At 38.3% G+C, this 8,722-nt stretch overlaps 1 protein-coding gene and 1 pseudogene across 1 annotated transcript in view; one reads left to right on the top strand and one right to left on the bottom strand.

Annotated features, from left to right (window-relative positions):
• The window catches only part of LOC103078999 (ubiquitin-conjugating enzyme E2 K pseudogene), a 29,541-nt pseudogene extending 23,650 nt beyond the window's left edge, over positions 1-5,891 (top strand).
• The window catches only part of ZSWIM5 (zinc finger SWIM-type containing 5), a 264,541-nt gene that overhangs the window by 225,326 nt on the left and 30,493 nt on the right, over positions 1-8,722 (bottom strand). The gene's annotated exons all lie outside the window — the stretch shown is intronic.

Raw genomic sequence — 8,722 nt, forward strand, 5'->3', positions numbered from 1 at the left:
TGGCATGGACATACATACACTACCAAACGTAAAATAGATACCTAGTGGGAAGCGGCTGCATAGCAAAGGGAGATCAGTTCGGTGTTTGTGACCACCTAGAGGGGTGGGATAGGGAGAGTGGGAGGGAGGGAGACGCAAGAGGGAAGAGATATGGGTACATATGTTTATGTATAACTGATTCACTTTGTTGTAAAGCAGAAACTAACACACCACTGAAAAGCAATTATACTGCAATAAAGATGTTTAAAAATAAAATTAAATTAAAATAAAAACATAAAAGATACATGCACCCACCTCCCAAAAAAAGATGTGGCACATATATACAATGGAATATTACTCAGCCATAAAAAGACACGAAATTGTGTTATCTTAGTGAGGTGGATGGACCTAGAGTCTGTCATACAGAGTGAAGTCAGAAAGAAAAAACACCATATGCTAACACATATATATGGAATCTAAAAAAAAAAAAAAATGGTCATGAGGGACTTAGAGGCAAGAAGGGAATAAAGACTCAGACATAGAGAATGGACTTGAGGACACGGGGAGGGGGAAGGGTAAGCTGGGACGAAGTAAGAGAGTAACATGGACATATATACACTACCAAATGTAAAATAGCTAGTGGGAAGCACCTGCATAGCACAGGGAGATCAGCTCGGTGCTTTGTGACCACCTAGAGGGGTAGGATAGGGAGGATGGAAGGGAGATGCAAGGGGGAGGAGATATGGGGATATATGTATATGTATGGCTGATTCACTTTGTTATAAAGCAGAAACTTACACATCACTGTAAAGCAATTATACTCCAATAAAGATGTTAAAAAAATAAAAATAAAAAATAAAAGAATCCGTGTGCCAATGCAGGGAACACAGGTTCAAGCCCTGGTCCAGGAAGATCCCACATGCCACAGAGCAACTGAGCCCATGTGCCACAACTACTGAGACTGCACTCTAGAGTCCGTGAGCCAAAACTACTGAGCCTATGGGTTGCAACTACTGAAGCCCACGTGCCTAGAGCCCGTGCTCAGCAACAAGAAAAGCCACCGCGATAAGAAGCCTGCGCACTGCAATTAAGAGTAGCCCCCACTCACCACAGCTAGACAAAGTCCGAGTGCAGTAATGAAGACCCAGTGCAGCCAAAAAAAAAAAAAAACCCAAAGAATATTGTGTAGAACTAAGAAATTTCAACACAAGGATTTATTCAAACAATTAACTGCTATATCAGTTATTGAAAAATGCTGCCAATGGAACAACTTCTACATGTTGGCTTCCAGAATGGCCTATGTTCCTCCATACACATTTTCAATTCCCTAAAATCAAGCTTTCCTTAAAAAATCAATGAAACGTCAAATACCCTCCTCCATTGTCTTTTCAGTGAGCTCCAGTACTATACCACAGCAACTAAGCCTCAAAAAAATTAATTTTATACTGAAAAAAATTATTGTATGATATTTCTTTGTTCTAAGGTCAGAAAGTCAATTGCATTTGAATTGTCTACAATGGCATGTATCTGACCAAGATTAATTTAAAACAGATGTCTTTGAAACCAAAGTCCATTCAACAGTTTCACAGCCTATCAACCCTGTGAAAGCCTCTCTTGCTGCAGCTCTGCTGACTATTACACTTCTTTCAGAAATAGTTCAGTCTATTTTTATAAGATAGAAGGTCATATTATTATACTCCATAACCCCATAAGGATCACAAAAGTACAAAGGAGATAAAGCATGATCTAAGGGGCTTCCTGAGAGTGAACATTAACCAATACTATCAAGAAAAATGGTGAGGAATATTATATGCTGTATGGAACATTATATCACTGTAACCAGTTTTTGTTAATTATGAATAATTCAACAAATATACTTTCAAAGAAATTTAACCAACTGCTTAGCAAATTATTTTAAGAAAATTTTTACAAATTAGGAATTACAGTTGTTTTTATAACACAAAAAAGGTAAAAGATATTTAAATGAGGCTGTTCAAGTAAGCGTTTACCTTTAAAGAAACATAAATTTCATTATATGAATTTTTCAGCCTAAAAATTCTTTTTAAAATCTGCCCAAATTCATAATATCCAAAAATGCAGGGAGACAGCTTTTCATATTATAAGAATGCTTACAGGTGTGTACACAGATGTAATGTTCAAATTAAAGGAAAGATGATGCATTCAATGCTAAATCCAAAATGTAACCAAAGGGTTGTTGCTTTTAATGAACATATATGCTATTTATTACAGCTGAGGTTGGCATTTTATCTCCTCTTTTGGGCAGATTAATTTTTTTGAGAGGAAAGTACAACTATTAATATTCACTCAACAAGTATGGTCAAAACAAAGTATAGGGTAGCCCCCAAACAGAATCCTGTTTGCTACTGGTAAATCATAAAGACAATTAAAAATAAGGTGAAGAAAATCAACAATATATTCCCCATTTATGAAGTCATCTGTTTTTCTTTCTTTTTAAATTTATTTATTTATTTATTTATTTTGGCTGCATTGGGTCTTCATTGCTGCGCACGGGCTTTCTCTAGTTGCGGCAAGCAGGGTCTACTCTTTGCTGTGGTGCATGGGCTTCTCATTGCAGTGGCTTCTCTTGTTGCCAAGCACGGGCTCTAGGCACGTGGGCTTCAGTAGTTGCAGCACGTGGGCTCAGTATATGCCGCTCACGGGCCCTAGAGTGAGGGCTCAGTAGTTGTGGTGCACGGGCATAGTTGCTCCGTGGCAATGTGGGATCTTCCCAGACCAGGGCTCGAACCCATGCACCCTGAATTGGCAGGCGGATTCTTAACCACTGCACCACCAGGGAAGCCCTGTTTTTCTATCTGTACTGCAAAGTGAATTATTTCCTTCATTTAAATTATAACTATCAGGCTTCCCTGGTGGCGCAGTGGTTGAGAGTCCACCTGCCGATGCAGGGGACATGGGTTCGTGCCCCGGTCCGGGAAGATCCCACATGCTGCGGAGCGGCTAGGCCCATGAGCCATGGCCACTGAGCCTGCGCGTCCGGAGCCTGTGCTCCGCAACAGGAGAGACCACGGCATTGGGAGGCCCGTGTACCACAAAAAAAAAAAAATTATAACTATCACTAATTTCAACCATTTTATACTACTGGAGAAAAAGTTAATCTTGTAAGAATACATAATAGGGGGACTTCCCTGGTGGTCCAGTGGCTAAGACTCTGAGCTCCCAATGCAGGGGACTGGGTTCAATCCCTGGTCAAGGAACTAGATCCCACATGTTGCAACTAAAAAGATACTGCACATGGCAACAAAATTCCCGTGTGCCGCAACTAAGACCCGGGGGAGCCAAATAAATAAATAAATTTTTTTTTAAAAAAAGAGGGACTTCCCTGGTGGGGCAGTGGTTAAGAATCCGCCTGCCAATGCAGTGGACATGGGTTCAAGCCCTGGTCTGGGAAGATCCCACATGACACGGAGCAATGAAGCCCATGCGCCACAACTACTCAGCCTGCACTCTAGAGCGCACGAGTCACAGCTGCTGGGCCTGCGTGCCGCAACTACTGAGGCCTGCATGCCTGGAGCCTATGATCCGCAATGGGAGAGGCTGCTGCAGTGAGAAGCACATGCGCTGCAGTGAGAAGCACATGCACCGCAGCGAAGGGTAGCCCCTGCTCGCTGCAACTAGAGAAGGCCCTCACGCAGCAACGAAGACCCAATGTGGAAAAAATAAATTAAAAACAAAAAAGGAATATATAATAGATCCATGATATATTAATTTAATATACTAGGCTCAACAATAGATTTATTGTTCTAGTACAGCAGCAGCTAGTTGTTTTTAAGTCTATGCATTAAAGATGTGATATAATGTATAAGGCAAGAATGGGTGTTATTAAAAGCAATAAAGATTTGTCATAGTCTATATATAAAATCTATATCTGAATTTTCTTAAGTTTTTTGTTTTGTTTTGTTTTGTTTTGTTTTGTGGTACGCAGGCCTCTCTCTGCTGTGGCCTCTCCCGTTGCGGAACACAGGCTCCGGACGCACAGGCTCAGCGGCCATGGCCCACGGGCCCAGCCGCTCCGCGGCACGTGGGATCCCCCCGGACCGGGGCACGAACCCGCATCCCCTGCATCGGCAGGCGGACTCTCAACCACTGCGCCACCAGGGAAGCCCTGAATTTTCTTATTTATGGACAGGAAAAATAATTTCAGTATATAATGTTTTCACTTAATTGATTTGTTTTGCCCTTCTCAATCACTTTTTGGACTTAAGTTATTCATTTTATTTTTCACTATGCATAACTGAATATAGCATAATGATTAAGATTTTGGACACAGGTACCAGACTGCCTTGGTTCTAACCTCAGCTCTGCCACTTAACTAGTTGTGTGACCTTGGACAAATTCTTATGTGGGAATCATGTCTTCATCCATAAAATTGGAATAATAAAATACATACCTCAAAAAGATTATTGTAAGAATGAAATAAGTTAAAACATGTTAAACACTTAGCACAAAGCTAGCATAGTAAATGTTCACTATATATGTATTAGCTATTACTATTATTGTTGCCACTGTTATGCAAAATAAGTTATATATTATTGGTATACTAATTAACAATATTTACAAAGCTTTAAAAATCATAAGACTATAAGTTTATACAACCAAGAAAGACATAATTTTTTAAAAACTCAAAACTTTAGCTTGTCATTTGAATAATAACCAAGTATCATTTAAAATAAATGATGATGAGGGACTTCCCTGGTGGCACAGTGGTTAAGACTCCGTGCTCCCAATGGAGGGGGCCCGGGTTCAATCCCTGGTCAGGGAACTAGATCCTACATGCATGCCACAACTACAGAGCCTGTGAGCCACAACTAAGGAGACCACCTGCCGCAACTAAGGAACCCACATGCTGCCACCAAGGGAGCCAGTGAGCCGCAACTAAGACCCAGCACAACCAAATAAATAATAATTTTTTTAATTAATAAATAAAATAAATGATGAGTTATACATGTTTGTACTATTGATAATTTAACCTTTAAAATGAACATGAAATAAAACTAAAATATTGGTTTTGATGAAGCCAGCTAATAACTGGGATTGGAGTACCAAAGTGAATTTATTTAATCCACGGAGGTTGGGAATCTGAGAAACTTGAAGTGGAGTTTGGAGAAGGTGCAGGTTTAGGTGACGACAAAATCAAGGGTATGATTATGGGGATAAGAGCTTACAGTCTATTAATATTTGTTGGGAACAGAGGCAGTCCTAATCCTATCCCTTTGCTCTTCTACAAGAATTGAGAAGAAATGTACAAAGATGACAAATTAGGCAACAGTCTCTCATCAACCACAGATAGCTGTTGATATTAACATCCTTTTAATCAAATCAGGATCTTTCTGAGCAAAAATCAAATTAAAGTAGATCTTGTAGATGAGAATTTTACAGAATTAAGAGGAGAAATAGCAGGACCTCCAGACACACCATATGAAGGAGGAAGATATCAACTAGAGATTAAAATACCTGAAACATATCCATTTAATCCCCCTAAGATCCGGTTTATCACTAAAATATGGCATCCTAATATTAGTTCCATCACAGGGGCTATTTGTTTGGATATCCTGAAAGATCAATGGGCAGCAGCAATGACTCTCCGCACGGTATTTTTGTCATTGCAAGCACTACTGGCAGCTGCAGAACCAGATGATCCGCAAGATGCAGTAGTAGCAAATCAGTACAAACAAAATTCCAAAATGTTCAAATAGACACCTCGACTTTGGGCACATGTGTATGCTGGAGCACCAGTTTCTAGTCCAGAATACACCAAAAAAATAGAAAACCTATGTGCTATGGGCTTTGATAGGAATGCGGTAATAGTGGCTTTGTCTTCAGAATCATGAGATGTAGAGACTGCATCAGAATTGCTTCTGAGTAGTAACTGAGACATAGAGCTGCTGATATAGTCAAGCTTGCCCCTTCTTGAGGAGCATCAACATCTGTTATTTGTAGGATTCTGCGTAGATTTCTTTTAAACTGGCATTCTTGCCTATTGAAGTTTTCTAGGCACCACTGGAGTCTGAAAAAGATCCCTGCTCTGTAAATAAAGCTAATTAAACGTCTGTAAATTTAAAAAGGGGAAATACTTTAATTTTTTTCTTATTTAATAGTGTAAAAATTCTTTGAGCTAAGCTAAAACCATGGAAAGAACATGCTACTTTAGTGTTTAGCAATGTACCAAGACTAGCAAGAGTCTGCTTCAGGATTTCGTTGAATAATTAAGATAATATTTTGAGTGTGTCAGGGCCATTCAAATTATTGGTGTTGCATCACAGCTACCTTAACTGTTTTTAACATGGACCCTCTGTGGCTGTGAATTTACTTGCGTGCTTGTACCTAACTTCTTAGGTACAACTGTTTGCAGTTTTTTTTGTTGTTGTTTGTTTTTTGCAGTACGCGGGCCTCTCACTGTTGTGAACTCTCCCGTTGCGGAGCACAGGCTCCGGACGCGCAGGCTCAGCGGCCATGGCTCACGGGTCCAGCCTCCCCGCGGCATGTGGGATCTTCCCGGACCGGGGCACGAACCCGTGTCCCCTGCATCGGCAGGCAGACCCACAACCACTGCACCACCAGGGAAGACCCCTGGATCCTTTAAAAGTCACTCTTGCTTGCATTTCCCCCTATTGACACATGAAAGCTGTGTTGGTATTTTACTCTACATACTTCAAATGCACATAGGAATAGAAGTGTGTTATAAATCTAGCTTTCTTTATGATGTTTCTGATAATATGAGAATTGAAAACTTAACCTTCTCTTGTACATAGCCAGACTTTCTAAACATTTCATTCTAAGTTCAAAAGTTTGAAAATTATTAGTTTTGCAAGCTCAAACACTAATGTGACCATTTTATGAAGGGTGAAATGGATTTGTGTAGGCTGTTCTATACACAGAAACACAGTTCTTATTAAATATTCAGGGCCAATGGAAAAATAACAAAAATGTAATGGAATCAGAATGAATTAAAGTAAGCCTGTATATTGAAAGCCATATTATAAAAGGCTTGCTTTCTTCAAGCGTTACTTATCCTAAATTATAATGGTGAAGTGTTTGGAAAATAGTTTTGAACCATAAATTCAGCATAACTTCATTTGACTTCTCAATAATCTTAGAAGCAATAAAATAACCATTATTAAATATATTTTAATGTTAAGATGTGGCGGTTCTTCCAAAAACTTGTAAGGCTTTCCTAATGAATAATAAACTCTTGTAGTTGATTTTATTGCATACTAAACACAAGTTGCTGGGGTTTTCCCCTATATGTTTGCTTCAGTATAAATTTCTTTATATAATCACCTCCTTTTGCTGTAGTTTAGTTAATTTCTAAAGATGCCAAAGGAAACAAGATTTTTCTTATTTATATTAAATAGCTAAAACCATGTACTTTTCTTTATATTTTTGAAGGGTGGAATTGTGTGAAAATGTGAACAGTTTTGTTCCATTGTTGGTTAGAATTATTATTTTTTTTTAGTGGCAGGTGGCTTGGTAATATTAGTAATATTTGCATTATTTTAAATATCAAACACCTCTACCCAGTTTACTATTTGCCTATATTATCAGGGTATATTTAATTGTCCTGAAGTTTGACAAATGAGAGAGAAAGAACTGAGAAGTTACTAAGGGTCAAGCATTATATACTTTGCTCTTGGAGGCAGCTATACCTTGTCTATGACTTTTATGCATATTAGCCCCTTAGGGTTTATGCATCTAACTACAATTCAACATCCCCAATGCCCAGGAAATTGAAAAGTACACTTTTTCATTTCAAAAATTTACCTCATTTACATTTAATGTGATAATCTCTTTCTTTTTCTGGTACATTTCCTACTGTCACCTTCTTTTGTTCTGTTTGTTTGTTTTTGTTTTTTTCCTATTTTTCTGCAGGTAGATTTATTTCCCAAACATAGAAAAAAAGGCAATTGCTTTCTTCTGTGGTCTTCAAAAAGAACTAAAATATTAAAAATGACTCAATTATCCAAATAACTTTGGAGATTTGAAATGTTAAGCTAAGAAACAAAAAATATTCTCTTAAACAGCTCAAAGTAAACAGGTAATATGGAAGCACTCACTATTGAATAAAGTTCATATGAGATTAAATATCATTATATATTCCTTTTATTTTGAAATAATCTCAAACTTGCAAAATAGGTTCAAGTACAATTCAAATAATTTTTTGGAAGGGGGAATATTTTCTAATTTTTTTCCAACTTCATTGAAGTATGATTGACAAATAAAAATTGTATATATTTAGGTTGTACAACATGATTTTTTAAGTTATACAATGTGATGATCTAATATACATATACATCGTGAAATGCTTACCACAATCAAGTTAATTAACATACCCATCACTTCACATAGTACCATTTGTGCCTGTGTGTGTATGTGTATGTATGGTAAGGACACTTAAGATCTACTCTCTTAGCAAATTCCAGTATACAATACAGTATTATTAACTAAAATCATTATGCTATATATTAGATCCTTAAAACTTATTCATCTTACAACTGAAAGTTTGTACCCCTTGACCAACATCTCCCTGCTCCCTCACTCCCTAGCCCCCGGCAACCACCATTCTACTCTCTGGTTCTATGAGTCTGATGTTTTTGGATTCCCAAATAATCTATGGGCCATCTAAGTTGCTGGGCTCTAACACTCCCTTTTAGGCTGCTGCCACTTGGTGCTGCTTCGTTCCCTCCTTCCCTGTCTAACTTCCTTT

This window comes from Lipotes vexillifer, unplaced genomic scaffold, assembly GCF_000442215.2.
Source record: "Lipotes vexillifer unplaced genomic scaffold, Lipotes_vexillifer_v1.1 scaffold961, whole genome shotgun sequence".
Classification (NCBI taxonomy): Eukaryota; Metazoa; Chordata; class Mammalia; order Artiodactyla; family Lipotidae; genus Lipotes; species Lipotes vexillifer.